The sequence below is a fragment of the Cherax quadricarinatus genome, chromosome 96 (assembly GCF_038502225.1).
Source record: "Cherax quadricarinatus isolate ZL_2023a chromosome 96, ASM3850222v1, whole genome shotgun sequence".
Lineage (NCBI taxonomy): Eukaryota > Metazoa > Arthropoda > Malacostraca > Decapoda > Parastacidae > Cherax > Cherax quadricarinatus.
The window spans coordinates 12,822,421-12,841,418 of NC_091387.1; the positions used below are offsets into that span (position 1 = coordinate 12,822,421).

The 18,998-nt window shown below is 42.9% G+C and overlaps 1 long non-coding RNA gene across 1 annotated transcript in view; it reads right to left on the minus strand.

The window, feature by feature from the left end:
- LOC138855485 (uncharacterized) overlaps positions 1-18,998 on the minus strand; it is a 562,399-nt gene that overhangs the window by 423,392 nt on the left and 120,009 nt on the right. The window lies entirely within an intron of this gene.

Genomic DNA, 18,998 nt, shown 5'->3' on the forward strand with positions numbered 1-18,998 from the left:
ATTACTGCTAACCAGAACTCCTAAATCTTTTTCGCAATCCGTAATATTAAGATCTACATTATTTAGTTTATATGTGGCATGGTTATTGTCCTGTCCAACATTTAGAACTTTGCATTTGTCTATATTAAACTGCATCTGCCACTTCTCCGACCACTGCATCAGTCTATTCAAATCTTCCTGGAGTGCTCGAATGTCCTCGTCAGAATGAATTCGACGGCCTATTTTGGTGTCATCGGCAAACTTGCCGATGTCGCTCTTTATGCCCTCATCTATGTCGTTTATGTAGATTGTGAACAGCAGGGGGCCCAACACTGACCCCTGTGGAACACCGCTCGTGACGCTTCCCCACTCTGATTTCTCCCCATTTATGCAAACTCTCTGCTGCCTATTTGTCAACCATGCCTCTATCCAGGAAAAAATTTCTCCTCCTATTCCATGTGCTTTAATTTTCCTCAATAGTCTCTGATGTGGGACCCTGTCAAAAGCCTTACTGAAGTCCATATACACAATATCATATTCATTACCATGATCTACCTCCTCAAATACCTTAGTGAAAAAAGTTAATAAATTCGTAAGGCAGGAACGCCCCTTTGTAAAACCATGCTGAGATTCGTTGATTAATTTATGCTTTTCAAGGTGGCTACGAACTGCCTCGGCAATTATTGATTCCATAAATTTTCCCACTATGGAGGTTAGGCTTATTGGTCTATAGTTCGAAGCTAAGGACCTGTCACCTGTTTTGAAAATAGGTATCACATTTGCCATTTTCCACTTATCTGGCACCATGCCAGTTTGTAGTGATATGTTGAAAAGATTAGCCAAAGGTGTGCTAAGCTCCTCTTTACATTCCTTTAGAACCCTTGCATACAGTTCATCAGGGCCTGGGGATTTGTTAGGTTTTAATTTATCTATTTGCCTAAGGACCATGTCACTTGTGACCCTAATAGTGCACAGTTTATTATCGTCCTGTTCTACATAATTTATCATTACTGGAATATCGCTGGTATCCTCCTGTGTAAAAACTGAGAGGAAGTATGTGTTAAAAATTCTACACATTTCCTTATCACTGTCAGTGAGCTGACCCGAGGAACTTTTGAGTGGGCCTATCTTGTCCCTGATCTTACTTCTGTATACCTGAAAGAATCCTTTTGGGTTAGTCTTCGATTCTCTTGCAACTTTAACCTCATAATCTCTTTTTGCTTTTCTAATTCCCTTTTTTATTTCTCTCTTTAACTGAATATATCGATTTCTCAATTGCCCCTCTCCTCTTTTGATTTGCCTATATATGCCTCTCTTTTGACCAATCAGATATTTTAATCTATTGTTCATCCATTTAGGATCATTTTTGTTTGATCTGATTTCCCTATTTGGAACATAATTTGACTGAGCAGCTAGAACTATGCCCTGGAAAGCATCATATCGGCAACCATCACCACCTACCTGACCCTTAGTCAGGTCATTCCAGTTCAGCCCACCTAAGTAATTTTTCAGTCCTATGAAATCAGCCAAGCGAAAGTCAGGGACGGAGACTTGATTGCCATTATTAGGGGAATTCCATGATATATTAAAACTGAGTGATTTGTGATCACTTTCCCCAAGCTCATCATTAACCTCAAGATTATTAATTAGTGTTTCCCTACTGGCAAGAACCAAGTCAAGGAGGTTATTTCCCCTAGTTGGCTCTGTCACAAACTGTTTTAAAAAACAATCCTGGATCGTATCAAGAAAGTCACCTGACTCTAAATTTCCTGTCAAATTGCTCCAGTCAATCTGTCTATAGTTGAAATCTCCCATTAGCACAACATTTTCGTATGTAGATGCCTTACGAATTTCGTCCCATAGAAGTTTACTGCACTCCCTATCAAGATTTGGGGCCCTGTAAATCACACCCAAAATTAGTTTTTCTCGGCCCTCGAGAAGCTGTAACCAAACAGATTCAGTGGCTGACGCTTCTAATTTAATATCTTGTCTAACACAACAATTTAAATTGTCTCTGACATACATCGCTACTCCACCACCTTTCCTGTTGACCCTGTCAGTGTGGAATAATTTATAGCCTTGTATGTGACATTCAGAGGGCATCTCTCTATCTTTCAGATTGAGCCAGGTCTCTGTTATAGCAATAATATCTATGTTTCCTGCACTTGCAATTAATCTTAGCTCATCTATCTTATTTCTTACACTCCTGCTATTAGTATAGTAAACCTTAAGGGAGCTAGTCCCTTGCTGCCCTCTGCTGTCCCCCTTTGTTTGCTGACCTGATCTATTGTCTTTATTTATAACTTCATGCTGAATGCCTTTTATACATTTACTGTTTCCAACCCAAGTGTTGCAACCTGCTTGTTTCCCACACACACCCATACCTCTATCTTCCATCAGTTTAAAATCATAGGCATTTCACCAATGGCCTTCTCAATCGAGTCTGCAAGTGCTACCACCCCAGCCCCAGAGAGATGTACCCCATCCCTTGCATACATATCATGTTTGCCATAAAAGTTGTTCCAGTTGTCAATGAATGGGATTGCAAGTTCCTTGCAGTATCTGTCTAGCCAGCAATTTACACCAATTGCCCTAGACAACCATTCATTTCCTACTCCCCTTCTAGGCAAGATGCTACATATGATTGGGATCCCTCCCTTAGACTTAATGAAATCTATAGCTGACCTGTACTTATCTAGCAGCTCTTCTCTCCTACCCTTCCCAATATCATTTCCACCAGCACTGAGACAGATAATGGGCTTGTTCCCATTACCTGACGTGATATTATCCAGCCTGTTGACAATGTCCCCAACACCAGCTCCAGGGAAGCACACTCTGTCTCTCATCTTCTTATTCCTATTACAAAAAGCACGGTCAATATATCTTACCTGAGAGTCACCAACCACAAGAATGCGCTTACCTCCATTAGCAGGGGCAGTAGTACCCTTACCTTCACTGGCCACTGAAGTACATTCATCCTGAAGAACAGAGAAGCGATTTCCTACCTTCAGATCTTCACTCTTAACTTTCCTTACTCTGATGCGCCTTCCATTACTGTGAACCACTCGCCACTTGTAGCAGGTGCTGGACTGCACCTCACTGCTGGTAGCCGTTGCTACCTCCCCAGCTACAGCCTCCTCACAGCGAGAGACAGACTGCACCTCACTGCTAGAAGCCTCATTCCCCACAACTCCAGCCACCTCACACTCTCTCCCAGACCCATTGAGGTGGACCTTCAGCCTCCTAATCTCCTCCTGGAGGAAAATTTATGGAATCAATAATTGCCGAAGCAATTCGTAGCCATCTTGACAGGCACAGATTGATTAATGAATCTCAAAACGGTTTTACAAAGGGGCGTTCCTGTCTTACGAATTTACTAACTTTTTTTCACTAAGGTGTTTAAGGAGGTAAATCATGGTAATGAATATGATATTGTGTATATGGACTTCAGTAAGGCTTTCGAAAGAGTTCCACACCAGAGGCTATTGAGGAAACTTAAGGCACACGGAATAGGTAGAGGTAGAGGCATGGCTGACAAATAGACAGCAGAGAGTTTGCATAAATGGGGAGATATCAGAATGGGGGCACATCATAAGTGGCGTTCCTTAGGGGTCAGTGTTGGGCCCGTAGTTGTTCACAATTTACATAAACGACATAGATGAGGGAATAAATAGCGACATAAGCAAATTTGCTGATGACACCAAAATAGGCCGTCCAATTCATTCTAATGAGGACACTAGAGCACTCCAGGATGATTTGAATAGACTGATGCAATGGTCAGAGAAGTGGCAGATGCAGTTTAATATTGACAAATGCAAAGTTCTGAATGTTGGACAGGTAAATAACCATGCCACATATAAACTAAATAATGTAGATCTTAATACTACTGATTGCCAAAAGGATTTAGAAGTTCTGGTTAGCAGTAATTTAAAACCAAGACAACAGTGCATTAGTGTTCGCAATAATATAACAGAATTCTTGGCTTCATATCTAGAAGTATAAATAAAAGAAGTCCTCAGGTTGTTCTTCAACTCTATGTATCCTTGGTTAGGCCTCATTTAGACTATGCTGCTCAGTTCTGGTCACCGTATTACAGAATGGATATAAATGCTCTGGAAAATGTACAGAGGAGGATGACAAAGATGATTCCATATATCAGAAATCTTCCCTATGAGGATAGACTGATGGCCCTTAATCTGCACTCTCTCGAAAGGCGTAGAATTAGGGGGGATATGATCGAGGTGTATGAATGGAAAACAGGAGTAAATAAAGGGGATGTGAATAGCGTGCTGAAAATTTCCAGCAAAGACAGGACTCGCCGCAATGGTGTTAGAACTTATTCGGTCCGAAAAGTCCCAACGGGGAAAAACACACCGTTCGAGTGCCCTTACACCCAACACAAACATTCTCTCCCGAGTTGGCGTGGGTGGATGGTATGTACTTCTTGATTTATAGATTTACCCTTCAGGATAGAAGTAGGTAGTTTTACTGTTAGTACACTAATATTAGGATTATTAAGGCAACTGTAGATAATAATAATGTAGACCTAAGACCTTAACATAGGTAGTAATAGGCCAATGAAGTAGGCAAACACTAGGTTAAGTTAGCTAGGGAGAATTGGCAGCCCTAGTTTGAACAACGAGGCGCGGGTCTCGAAGACACGAGAGTGCCATTTTATGACCAGACATCACCTGGACAAGACGTGCCGCGATCAGCAGGCGGCGTCCCCCATGTGTCTTCACATATTAGACCTGGGGAAATCTGGTAGAGGCACCTCGATGTACCGTAGATGACCTCCTCCATCAGGCCCATACAGTAAGACAAGACCTCCACTCTTTCGTAGGATTCTGGCCAGTTTCTGGGGAAAGCTGTGAGTGAGTTGAACTGTGGGCCTTTGTGCAGCTGGCAGTGCATGCCCAGTACGTACAAGTGTCTCTTGTCTACTTAGAAGCTAGTGTCTGTTCCTGCATAGTTATACTAAGGGATACACACCCTCTTGGATATAGGAATTTCTGAGGTGCAGGCAGGTCACTAATATCGATTGAATATTGCAAGAATTAAGGCTCCCGGTTGCACGTGGTTTCTGAGGGGAAGTCCAAAGGGGCTAAGCTTAGGGAGGTTTAAGATCAGGATATATGCTGCTAAACCAAGTAAGGTAGTCCTTTAAATGTGCATGCAGGAGAGATTTTTCATTTTTCATTTTCTTTAATGTAGGATCAATATTTCATATTTAAGTGTTTTATATTTTATATTTCCTAAATAATAAAGTGTTTATGTTTGTCAGTTTTTGTTCTTTTTCTATGCATTCATTTTCCTGAGGAGGAGCCAGCCTTAGTAATACTGACAAGTTGTTACAGGGCTGAGTAAGCCTTCACATTCTTATGTTCTTATAATCCACTAACATTCATAAATTCTATGGAATAAAAAAATGTTAAAGCATTATCCTGGGCTTTAAGGATCCAACCTTACTGGATCTCTATATTTCACATAAATGGTTCGAGTAACGTTTTAGCTGATGCTCTCTCTTGGTCCTAATATATTACCTAACTACAGAAATTCTTTGCAGTCTAGTAGTGTTTCTGATCCAGTTCTAGAAAGTGGATGGCTGAGCTCGGAGATAGATCTCCATCCCCTTGAGTCATCTCTTACACCAGGCAGATGGTTCATTCTACACCATCAACATCTTAAACGCCGAGATATTTGCATGTGGGCTGGGGTGTCATGCCCCTATTTGGGCCTGTAGGGCAATTAATTATTGCTTGTTTATTTACTGTCCGATTTCCTCCAGTTTTGGTGCACAAGACTAAGTACTTTCTCTAGCTACTGTAAATATTTATCAAAAATATACCTCAAACAACAACTGAGAAAAGACTGAAAAGGACTGATTTACTGATAATTTCCCTTTGGCAGGTCACTTCTCCTATATGAGACGACGTAAGGTTGTTTGGACACTTGGTGCCGAGAGAACAATGCTAATACGTATTTGATATAAATTTCTTTCCTCTAATTATCTTATCTTTATTTCACAAAAAAGTTTGTTAGTTCTTGGAATGTTGCAAAAAATCTTCCCTTTACTTGCAAATAAATCCCAAAATATTTGGAATATTTGCCAAAAATTTTTATTCCAAATTAGAGAAATCTATGGAAAATTTTCTAGGGTGATTACCTTTATGTACCTCAACATTACATGCATAAAAGTAAACTCATTGGGAGACAACCATATTGTTTACCGTAGTCACACCGTGTAGACATGTGAGAAAACTTAACCACCCCTGGTCACAGCAGGTGGTTCCTTCGACCTCACAATCTTATCCATATCTATCCGAGACCAGTATGGATTGGATAGCACCCACAAGTACTGTGCTACTAATTAATTGTGGACTGTATAGATTATATTAGTGTAACTGAATGAAGGGGGGGGGGTAGGTTACACATGGGTATATCCATCAAGGAAAAACACTTGTACATAATCTCACCACTTTCCAGATATTCTCTGGTGGTCACTTGATGTAGCTGGATCACTCATAACCTATCCAATTACAAGATACCTAACTGGCCAGTATCAGTCTGCTATAACTAGAAGGGTTACTTAACTGTGGCTGATTAATGCTCCTTATTTCCTCCATTCACCATCTCATTTAGATGTCCTGCTACACCGACACGGTTCTCATTCCAGCAGGACGAAGTATCCGTCGGTTTGTCCCGGTTTAGAAGTCGTGACTCCATAAAGCCTTCACTATCCTCGGGACAGGAACAACGAGGTAAACATGTGCACACACACTCTGGGAATGGCAGTTCATATCTCTTCAACGATTCCTTAACTTAGTGTTATTATCACTGATTACATTACGATTTACAAGACGGTTTAATGTCTCATAATTATTATACACATTGGAGGCCACTCCATTAAGATTTGAGACCGATGAGTGATGATTAAATCACGGGTATTTTTCCCCGGGACACACTCCATGGCGACACGCCAGTCACCACCGGTCCTACCATTATTCACTCATTTTACCACCTTATTTACAGCGGTGCCGTCAATCACTTTCCCTCACTCTTCACCAGGGACAGTCACGACACTTCCTATTATGAAGTGAGGCCTATATTATTCCTTAGGCTGCCATGAACGCCAATTTCCTGGTCCCATGTTTTCACAGCCTCTTAAACCCATTCAAAAAACTGCCACCTCTCCCATGCCCCGAGTCGACCTCTACCCCCGCACATCCGCGCATGCACAAAGGGAACTCTTGGTTCTATCCTATTTTCAAATACATTTTTGACCCATATCAACACATTAAACACCTATTAGGCACTATAGCTTTGGAAAATTAAAATATTTTCCACAAAATCATTATTTTACAACTTCTGTGAATATTATTCCACTTAATTAAGAAATAAAGGAGAAGTAAAGTGAAATAAGTGAATAAGTTACTTCCGAGATATTGGCCTGGAGCGCCGGCCAGCCCGCAGTCTCGAAAAAAAAAAATCGCGAAAATCGCGCTTGTTTGTGTGTATTTCTTATTAAACTGGTGTTCTAGTGCAGTTATCCTCTTCAACACACCGTTTTCTATCATTGAAGACCAAGTCATAGGACATGGAGTCGAGGGGTAACAGTTTTATATCGAATATTGCTGGTGGACTCTCGCCATATTATGGCCTATTTTATTCAGTCTAGAGTATATAACATGTTTGCATGTTATTTATAGCGTTTATTATATCATATTAGATCAATTCTGATAAATAAATAAGCCGTAGAGTTGAAATAAGCGTAATAATGAAGTGATTTCTCCTGGCACTGGAGCGGGAATACTGCCGAGCAGTCCCAGCTGGTGCCTGATTGGCTGGCACTCTACGGATAAGCTCTGCCTGCTCTTACATGATACCAAATAGTCACTTATGATATTAGAAGAATAATGCAAGAGAAAGCGATAAAAAACAAGGAAAAAATTCCAAAAAATATATGGGCTCTGAGTAGACTTGCTACCCACATCGCCATCACCATACCTGATATAAATGACTATAATTTCTTGTAGAAACGTCGTAGAACACTCTTTCTGGCACCATTGTGTTGCCAAAGAGTTAAGCTGTTTTTCGGTATAAATAACTCAATTTCCATAATTTTTTTATTTTTTTTTGAGAGCGCGCAGAAAATTGCCATACAGCCCCCTGACAAACAACACTAACTTAATGCTTCACATTCCTGACAAACAACACTAACTTAATGCTTCACATTCCTGACAAACAACACTAACTTAATGCTTCACATTCCTGACAAACAACACTAACTTAATGCTTCACATTCCTGACAAACAACACTAACTTAATGCTTCACATTCCTGACAAACAACACTAACTTAATGCTTCACATTCCTGACAAACAACACTAACTTAATGCTTCAATTTCCTGACTAACAACTCTAACTTAATGATTCACATTCCTGACAAACAACACTAACTTAATGCTTCACATTCCTGACAAACAACACTAACTTAATGCTTCACATTCCTGACAAACAACACTAACTTAATGCTTCACATTCCTGACAAACTCTCTTTTACTGCTGGTTATTCACAGTTCGTAAGAGATTTCATAACATTAAAACATAATTAAGAATCACAAAGAAAAATGTCTAAAACTCTATCGTTGTAGACGAGAAGGTAAGAACAAAACTGAGTTGCAGGTATTTCTTTTGCCTGATGTTTACTAGCTTGCCAGTGGCATCTTCACTATATACATTATATCAATAATATTGTCTTCCTACCTCTCTCTATATAACTCACTGGAAGCGCATTCGGATGAAAATCAAATGGATCCGGGTTCACTTACAGGGTGGGGCCAGATGCATGGATAAATCTTACACATGTTGCTCCAGCTCATCCCCTCAAGAGAGGTTCCTTGACGCTGGTGAGGGGCTCTTGATCTAGGAAATTGGATCTGTCCTCCAGTTCCCTGAATTAAGTCTGAATACCTTCCATTCCCCCCCCCCCACAGGCACTGTATAATCCCTACGGGTTTAATGCTCCCAATGATTATAATAATAATAATGCTCCTGCCCATCTAGTGGTAAATAGTTAACCGAGTCATTTTTGGTGGAAAAGTTATCACAAGTTATATACACTGATGGATCTAAACAGGAGTTTTCTGGCAGGGCTGCATCTGTTCTTGTTGCCACCTCCCTAGTTAGTAACGATAATAAACTTGTTGAACTAGGCATAAGAATTAACAACTGGGCGTCTACATTGTAAACTGAACTCTGATGACATGAATCATTGCTGATTCTATGTCATCATTGAAGGCTCTTGACTCATATAATGACCCCCTAGGTCGAGGGCCAGCCATGACATTCTCCGAGTGTTCTACATGCAGGCGGTGCACTCTCTTATCGACTATTGGGCACTTACCCTGGTCCATGCCCGCCCTACGCACCTCTGAAGACTCGACGTCGTCCAAAATGCTGCAGCTCGGATCATCCTGGGTGCGCTGAGGTGGACGAACACCGTGCCACTGAATCATGAGTCTCAACTGCAGCCCTTACACTATAGGATCGCCCTTGTGGCCACCATTAGGGTGGCCAAGTACGTACAACTCCCTGGCGGAGAGAGACTGTGGCAGGACCTTCTTGAACGTCAACAGGGAAACCTCAGTGAGTCTCCCAGCCGGCTGTGGATGTGGTCAGCAGCAGATGTAGCGAGCAAACTCCTCCCCATGGCACTCATCGTGGACAAGGGCTGTGACCGACCTGTGGTGGGGTACTCTGTACTCCTGCCCTGGGCACCAGAAGCAGCTGTGGTCCATATCCAAGACCTCCCAGTTAGCAAGTGTCACTGTCCACAACACGTGCTGCAGAAAAGGGCTACAATGAGTATTGCAGCAGCAGAGCACCCTGGGTGCACTGTATATTACACCGATGGTTCCCAGGATCCCGAGGCTGGCCGCACAGGTGCTGGGGTACACTATGCCATCCAGAGGGCCCTGCAACATGCGCTCCTGGATCATCGGCAACCCCCAGTCATTCACGTCGACTCCAGAGCGGCAATCCAGGCTGTCATGCACAGGGAGCCCAGGGACAACATCCGGCTAATTACTGCCATCAGGAAGGACCTGCAGACACTTAATGAGCAGGGACAGCGAGTAACAATCAACTGGATTCTGAGCCACATCGACCTAACTGGGAATAATGCGGCGGATGGTGCAGCAAAGTCAGCCACTCTTGAGGACCAGCCAGGCACTACCATCGCCATCAGCCAGAGGCAGGTGGACCTGTGGGCAGCCGCTGAAGCAAGACGCCCGCTACCACGGCCGGGCACATCATGGAACCAGATCTGGTACGACAGGGCTACCTGAGGGGAGCCCCCACCGAGCATGCAGAGGCTAGGCAGGAAGCTGCAGGTTGGGATCCACCGGCTGCGACTTATACCCTACCCTACCACCAGAAGACTCATCGAACACGTGCGAGAGGACGTGAGGACGTGAGGACGTGACCAGATGGTCCCCAAGCCACTAGTGCACTACCTTCTCGACTGCCCAGCGACTGTCCCACACCGATGGAGGCACTTCCCAATGGCACCTGGGGATCCGAACCGAGAAGACACCGCAGCCCGGCTGGTGTACCTGGCCGTCCGAGACCTGGGGACTCTCATCCCCATCCTGGCTGCCCACCCACTGCTTCAACGCCACATTTAGACGATGATTCGTCACTACCTCTCCTGTCTTTAGACTCTCCTACCCCTCCTTTCTTCCTGTCTTTCACCCCCTACCTTCCCTTCCCTTCCCTAGTATTAATTTCCTTGGTAGAAACCTGAACTTACCTAGATCCATGCCACACAACCAACAATGTTAGAGCAACAAGTTCCCAAAGACCCTGGGACCTAGAGACGCCTGCTGATGAAGCCCAAGAAGACGCCAGCTGATGAAGACACGATGTGAGACGACAATTCCCCCCGGGGAGTCACCGCAAGAGAGAAGATGTTACCCTCCACCCGGAGGGCCCAAGAAAGAAGACGGAAGAAAGAAGAAGATGAAGGACACCCCCAACTGGGGGCCACCGCCGGGTCACCACCTGGAGAAGACCCGGGCCGGAAGTACCAGCAAATCAACAAGAAGGAGAAGAAGACTCCAACAACATGCTCATTGGAGAAGCCAGGTACAGATACTCAAAAATTAGGGACAAAGGAATTAATGTACAATTGCTATGGATCCCATCACACATTGGATTACTCCATGATAAAGTTGATATGTTAGCAAAGAAGAGTACCCAGAAGGAGAATGTAGAATATAACTATGGTATATCTGTGTATAGCATTAGGAATAATATTAGGAGAGAAGTAAATAATGAAGCCTTTGTAAATCTATAACCCACTATAATAACATGAACGTAGATAAGTATGTTTATGGAGCAACGTGCAATGCGAACAGACTGACTGATGTTGTAGTGGCCAGGCTTAGGCTTGGTTACGAGTACTGACTGATGTTGTAGTGGCCAGGCTTAGGCTTGGTTACAAGTACTGACTGATGTTGTAGTGGCCAGGCTTAGGCTTGGTTACAAGTACTTCTGGCAGTTTGGGAGACACACAGATGATGATCAAACTAAACGTAAATTATGTGGTCAGACATATAGTCACTGTCTTGAACACTATGTGCTTAATTGTCCACTTATTGAGGAATACAGAGACAGTATGTGATATGTCAAGATATCTTATTAATGAAAATAAGATACCAGACATACTAAGCAAATTTCCTAAATTTGCTTGTGAACTATAGATATGTAGACATAAATCCATATGTATTCCTGTTAACCCTTTGGGGCCTAGTTCCTAGGCCTTTTGTGTATCCATATGCTCTCGCGCTACCGTCCATAGGATCGATATGATGTGCACAATAAACAAGCCACCTCGGTGGCAAAATCTAAAAATCTAAGCCTCAAAGTAAATAACCTAGGCTGGGTTATTCTGGGTTAATATCCCTTTATGGCTTGACTTGGTTCTTGCCAACAAAGATTCACTAATTAATAATCTTGAGGTTAATGATGAGCTTGGGGAAAGTGACCACAAATAACTTAGTTTCAATATATCATGGAATTATCCAGATTACTGCAATCAAATCTGTCCCAGATTTTCGCTTGGTCGACTTCATGGGACTGAAAAATTACCTGGGTGGGCTAAATTGGGATGTCCTGACTATGGGTGAGGTAGGTGATCTTGGTTGCCAATATGACGTTTTTCAGAGCATAGTTCTAGCTGCCCAGACAACTTTTGTTCTGAGTAGGGAAATTAGATCTAACAAAAATGATCCCAAATGGATGAACAATAGATTAAAACATCTCATTGGTCAAAAGAGAGGCATATATACTCGTATCAAAAGAGGGGATCGGCAGTTAAGAAATCAATATATTCAATTATAGAGAGAAATAAAGAAAGGAATGTAGTGATACTGGTCCTGTGGGGAGCAGCAGCAGGATAATACTGCACCACCTCTCGGGGCCCTTAACAACAACAACTATCTTACCTAACCACAACAACAACAGTTTGGTGTGTGTCATGGGCGCCAACACATGGAATGGAAGCACTGGTTTAAGACTTTCGAAAACTTCTTGGGAGCCCTTCCTAAAGAAGATCTAGATAAACTAAGTCTGCTTATCAATTTTGTGTCACCTAAGATATATGAGGCTATTTCTGAGTGTAATACCTACGAAGATGCTATCAAAACCCTCAAGTCTCAGTATATTAAACCTACAAATGAAATCTTTGCACGATATCGCCTTGCAACTCGCCGCCAGCAGATTGATGAATCCTTAGAGAAATACTTTCAAGCACTAAAAATTTTAGGTAAGGACTGTCACTTCGAAGCAGTGACAGCTGCTCAGTATTGTGAAGAGTCCATCAGGGATGCTTTTATCAGTGGCCTGCAATCACCAATAATAAGGCAGCCTTTATTGGAGAATAAAACTCTCGACTTAGCCACTGCCTTTGACCAGGCAAGAGCTCTAGATTCAGCCCAGAAGAATTCTGAAGTATACAGTACCACTCAGCCTTCTCGAGTGGTAAGTGCTGCAATTCCTCACCAAGACTCTTGCAATGAAGTTACTGTGGAACCTGCCTCAGTGACAGCAGCAGCAGGTACGGTGTGTTTCTTTTGTGGTTTTTCAAGACATCCACGTCCAAAGTGTCCTGCTCGTGAAGCAATGTGCCATAAATGCCACAAGAAAGGTCACTTTGCTAAAGTATGTCATGCTAAAGCATCAACAAGAGCTAGTGCCTCCACACATTCCAGTGATCATGCGACTCTAGCAACAGTGACTTCTGCGGCTACTCCAAATTTACTGTCAAAGGCAGTTGTGAAAGTATTCATCAAAGGAACAGAAGTAGATGGTCTTATTGATAGTGGCAGCTCAGAGAGTTTCATCAACCTTGACTTAGTTAAACGCCACTCCTTTACTGTACATCACTCATCAGGTACCGTTTCCATGGCATCAACATCTCTCTCTATTCAGACCTTAGGGTTTTGTAAGGTAAATCTCAGAGTTAATGGAAAGGATTATCAAGATGTACATTTAGCTATTCTGCCACAACTGTGCTCTGATGTTATCCTTGGTCAGGACTTTCAGAAGCTGCATGGTAGTGTCACCTTAACATATGGAGGTGAACTGCCTCCTCTTGTTGTCTGTGGACTTAGCACTTTAAGGGTAGACCCACCAAAGCTGTTTGCAAATCTTACCGCGGATTGCCATCCTATATCAGCTAAGTCACGCCGCTATTCTTATGAGGATCGGATGTTCATTGAGAAAGAAACTCAGAGGCTGCTGAAGGAGGGTATTATAGAACCGAGTGATTCCCCTTGGCGTGCACAGGTTGTTGTTGTTAAAATGGTTATAGGAAACGGAGACTGGCTATCGATTACTCTGAGACAATCATCAAATTTACACTTCTTGATGGGTACCCTCTACCTCGAATTGATGATACAGTGAACAAAATTGCTCAGTACTATGTGTTTAGCACAATTGATCTACAGAGTGCCTATCATCAAGTCCCTATAAGGAATGAAGATAAACCATGGAGTTTACCTGGAGAGAGTTCCGGGGGTCAACGCCCCCGCGGCCCGGTCTGTGACCAGGCCTCCTGGTGGATCAGAGCCTGATCAACCAGGCTGTTGCTGCTGGCTGCACGCAAACCAACGTACGAGCCACAGCCCGGCTGATCCGGAACTGACTTTAGGTGCTTGTCCAGTGCCAGCTTGAAGACTGCCATGGGTCTGTTGGTAATCCCCCTTATGTGTGCTGGGAGGCAGTTGAACAGTCTCGGGCCCCTGACACTTATTGTATGGTCTCTTAACGTGCTAGTGACACCCCTGCTTTTCATTGGGGGGATGGTGCATCGTCTGCCAAGTCTTTTGCTTTCGTAGTGAGTGATTTTCGTGTGCAAGTTCGGTACTAGTCCCTCTAGGATTTTCCAGGTGTATATAATCATGTATCTCTCCCTCCTGCGTTCCAGGGAATACAGGTTTAGGAACCTCAAGCGCTCCCAATAATTGAGGTGTTTTATCTCCGTTATGCGCGCCGTGAAAGTTCTCTGTACATTTTCTAGGTCGGCAATTTCACCTGCCTTGAAAGGTGCTGTTAGTGTGCAGCAATATTCCAGCCTAGATAGAACAAGTGACCTGAAGAGTGTCATCATGGGCTTGGCCTCCCTAGTTTTGAAGGTTCTCATTATCCATCCTGTCATTTTTCTAGCAGATGCGATTGATACAATGTTATGGTCCTTGAAGGTGAGATCCTCCGACATGATCACTCACAGGTCTTTGACGTTGGTGTTTCGCTCTATTTTGTGGCCAGAATTTGTTTTGTACTCTGATGAAGATTTAATTTCCTCATGTTTACCATATCTGAGTAATTGAAATTTCTCATCGTTGAACTTCATATTGTTTTCTGCAGCCCACTGAAAGATTTGGTTGATGTCTGCCTGGAGCTTTGCAGTGTCTGCAATGGAAGACACTGTCATGCAGATTCGGGTGTCATCTGCATAGGAAGACACAGTGCTGTGGCTGACATCCTTGTCTATGTCGGATATAAGGATGAGGAACAAGATGGGAGCGAGTACTGTGCCTTGTGGAACAGAGCTTTTCACCGTAGCTGCCTCGGACTTTACTCTGTTGACGACTACTCTCTGTGTTCTGTTAGTGAGGAAATTATAGATCCATCGACCGACTTTTCCTGTTATTCCTTTAGCACCCATTTTGTGCGCTATTACGCCATGGTCACACTTGTCGAAGGCTTTTGCAAAGTCTGTATATATTACATCTGCATTCTTTTTGTCTTCTAGTGCATTTAGGACCTTGTCGTAGTGGTCCAATAGTTGAGACAGACAGGAGCGACCTGTTCTAAACCCATGTTGCCCTGGGTTATGTAACTGATGGGTTTCTAGATGGGTGGTGATCTTGCTCCTTAGGACCCTTTCAAAGATTTTTATGATATGGGATGTTAGTGCTATTGGTCTGTAGTTCTTTGCTGTTGCTTTACTGCCCCCTTTGTGGAGTGGGGCTATGTCTGTTGTTTTTAGTAACACAGCGTTTCAGGCAAGTGATGGCCTGTATCAGTTTACCAGAGTCCCTTTTGGTGTCACCAATGGGGTAGCCTGCTTCCAACGAATTATGGATTCACTCATTCAGGAAGAGCAACTCATGGGAACTTACGTGTATTTAGATAATGTTACCATTTGTGGCAAGACCCAGGAGGAACATGATGCAAACCTTGATAAGTTTTTGGAAGCCGCCAAGAGGAAAAATATCAGTTACAATGAAGAAAAGTGCACTTTTTCAAGTAAAAGGCTTAGCATCCTTGGTTATGTAGTGGAAGGAGGTTCAGTATTCCCAGACCCTGAACGACTACGACCTCTACGGGAACTTCCAATGCCTCAAGACAAAAAGTCACTCCGAAGAACTCTTGGTCTCTTTGCTACCACATTTCCTGTGACAAAGAAAGCAGAAGCCGCTTTCCATACTCTTAAACAGGACATTGAAAACTCAGTAGTTCAAGCCATTGATGAGTTCCTTCCATTCGAAGTAGAAACGGATGCATCTGACATTGCCATTGCTGCAGTCTTATCTCAGGCAGGACGACCAGTAGCCTTCTTTTCGAGAACTTTTCAAGGATCAGAGAAATGCTATGCTGCTGTAGAAAAGGAAGCCCAGGCCATCATAGAAGCAGTTCACCACTGGAGGCATTATTTAACTGGTAGACATTTCACCATAAGGACTGACCAACGGTCCGTGATGTATATGTTCGACAAGAAGCACAAAAGTAGGATAAAGAATGACAAGATATTACGCTGGAGGATGGAACTATCGTGTTATGACTTTGATATTCTGTACCGACCGGGTCAAGAGAACATCTCACCTGATGCATTCTCTAGGTCCCACTGTGGAGCAGCATGTCATGATTTGCAATCACTCTCAGCGCTCCACAAGGCTTTGTGTCACCCTGGAGTTACACGCCTGTACCATTTTGTCAAATCAAAGAACATGCCCTACTCAGTGGAAGATGTGCGACAAGTGATCAGAGCATGCAGAGTATGTGCAGAGTGCAAGCCAAACTTTCATCAGCCAGAGAAGACTCATCTCATAAAATCCACCCAGCCTTTCGAAAGATTGAATATAGATTTCAAAGGACCTCTATTAAGCACAAATCAGAATAGGTATTTACTTAACATAGTAGATGAATATTCAAGGTTTCCCTTTGTATTCCCCTGTGCAAATATGGCTGCTTCAACTGTTATTAGTTGTCTTTCACAGTTGTTCTCTATTTTTGGTATGCCAGCTTATATCCATTCAGACAGGGGATCCTCGTTCATGAGTAACGAACTTCAGGAGTTTTTGGCTAGCAAAGGTATTGCCTGCAGCAGAACAACAAGCTACAACCCTCAAGGCAATGGTCAAGTGGAGCGGTTCAATGGTACTATATGGAAGGCAGTTACAATGACATTGAAGTCGCGCAATCTACCTGTTCAACACTGGCAAACTGTCCTACCTGATGCTCTTCACTCTATTAGATCATTGCTGTGCACAGCTACTAATGCAACCCCTCATGAAAGACTCCTCAACTATTCACGTCATTCCTCTACGGGAGCCTCTGTGCCCACTTGGTTATGTCATCCTGGACCCGTTCTCCTGAAGAGTCACCGTAGGATGAACAAGACGGATCCTTTAGTGGAAGAGGTAGAGCTCCTGCAAGCTAATCCACATTACGCCCACATTCGCTACCAAAATGGTGAAGAGACTACAGTATCTACAAGACATTTAGCCCCAGTTGAAATCCCTATTAGTGTGGAATCTCAAGATACACCAATAGATGTGAAAGATGATTCGTTTTCTCCTGGAAAGCCCCTTGAGACTACACCTATGGAAATAGAGGATTCTGCTCCAGCAGTTAATCAAACCCGCTGGAAAATATCGAACCTGGTGAAGAGGCTCAAGGGCTACGAAGGTTGGGACGTGTACGTCGCCCACCTAACAGTTTGGGAGATTACTGTCTCTGATATTTTAGAAGGAGCAGATTGTAGTGATTCTGGTCCTGTGGGGAGCAGCAGCAGGATAATACTACACCACCTCTTGGGGCCCTTAACAACAACAACAGTTTGGTGTGTGTCATGGGCGCCAACACATGGTGTGATTCTCTCCTCCTCTATCTATATATATATTAGTGATGCAGATTACATGGTGAGTTTAAATATGTGGCCTGTAGTTATAACTTTTCTCTTGACATATACAAGACATCACCATCCCTGTAGAAGCCATTATTAGATGTACTAGTCATTATATTTTGTTGTTGCAGAAGTACTATGAAAATTCTATGTTCAATAAAGCCTAGAGATAAGGCCTGTGTTTCTATCACAACAAGGAATAAGAAAAGCAAAAAAGGATTATGAGGCAAAGGTCGCAAGGGATTCAAAGACTAACCCAAAAGGGTTCTTTCAGGTATACAGAAGTAAGATTAGGGACAAGATTGGCCCACTTAAGAGTAACTCTGGTCAGATCACTGACAGTGATAAGGATATGTGCAAAATTCTCAGTACCTACTTCCTCTCAGTTTTCACCCAGGAAAATACTAGCGATATTCCTGAAATAATAGATTATGTAGAACAGGATGAAAATAAACAATGTACAATTGCGGTAACTAGTGATATGGTCCTCAGACAAATAGAGAAACTAAAACCTAACAAATCCCCAGGTCCTGATGAACTGTTTGCAAGGGTGTTAAAGGAATGTAAAGAGGAACTTAGCATACCTTTGGCTAATCTTTTAAACGTATCACTACAAACTGGCATAGTGCCTGATAAGTGGAAAATGGCAAATGTAGTACCTATTTACAAGGCAGGTGACAGGTCCTTGGCTTCGAACTATAGACCAATAAGCCTGACCTTCACAGTGGGAAAATTTATGGAATCAATAATTGCCGAAGCAATTCATAGCCATCTTGACAGGCACAGATTGATTAATGAATCTCAAAACGGTTTTACAAAGGGGCGGTCATGTCTTACGAATTTACTGACTTTTTCACTAAGGTGTTTGAGGAGGTAGATCATGGTAATGAATATGATATTGTGTATATGAACTTCAGTAAGGCTTTCGATAGAGTTCCACACCAGAGGCTATTGAGGATACTTAAGGCACACGGAATAGGAGGAGAAATTTTTTCCTCGGTAGAAGCATGGCTGACAAATAGACAGCAGAGAGTTTGCATAAATGGGGAGAAATCAGAATGGGGGCACGTCACAAGCGGTGTTCCTCAGGGGTGAGTGTTGGACCCGTTGTTGCTCACAATTTACATAAACGACATAGATGAGGGAATAAATAGCGACATAAGCAAATTTGCTGATGACACCAAAATAGGCCGTCCAATTCATTCTAATGAGGACACTAGAGCACTCCAGGATGATTTGAAAAGACTGATGCAATGGTCGGAGAAGTGGCAGATGCAGTATAATATTGACAAATGCAAAGTTCTAAATGTTGGACAGTTAAATAA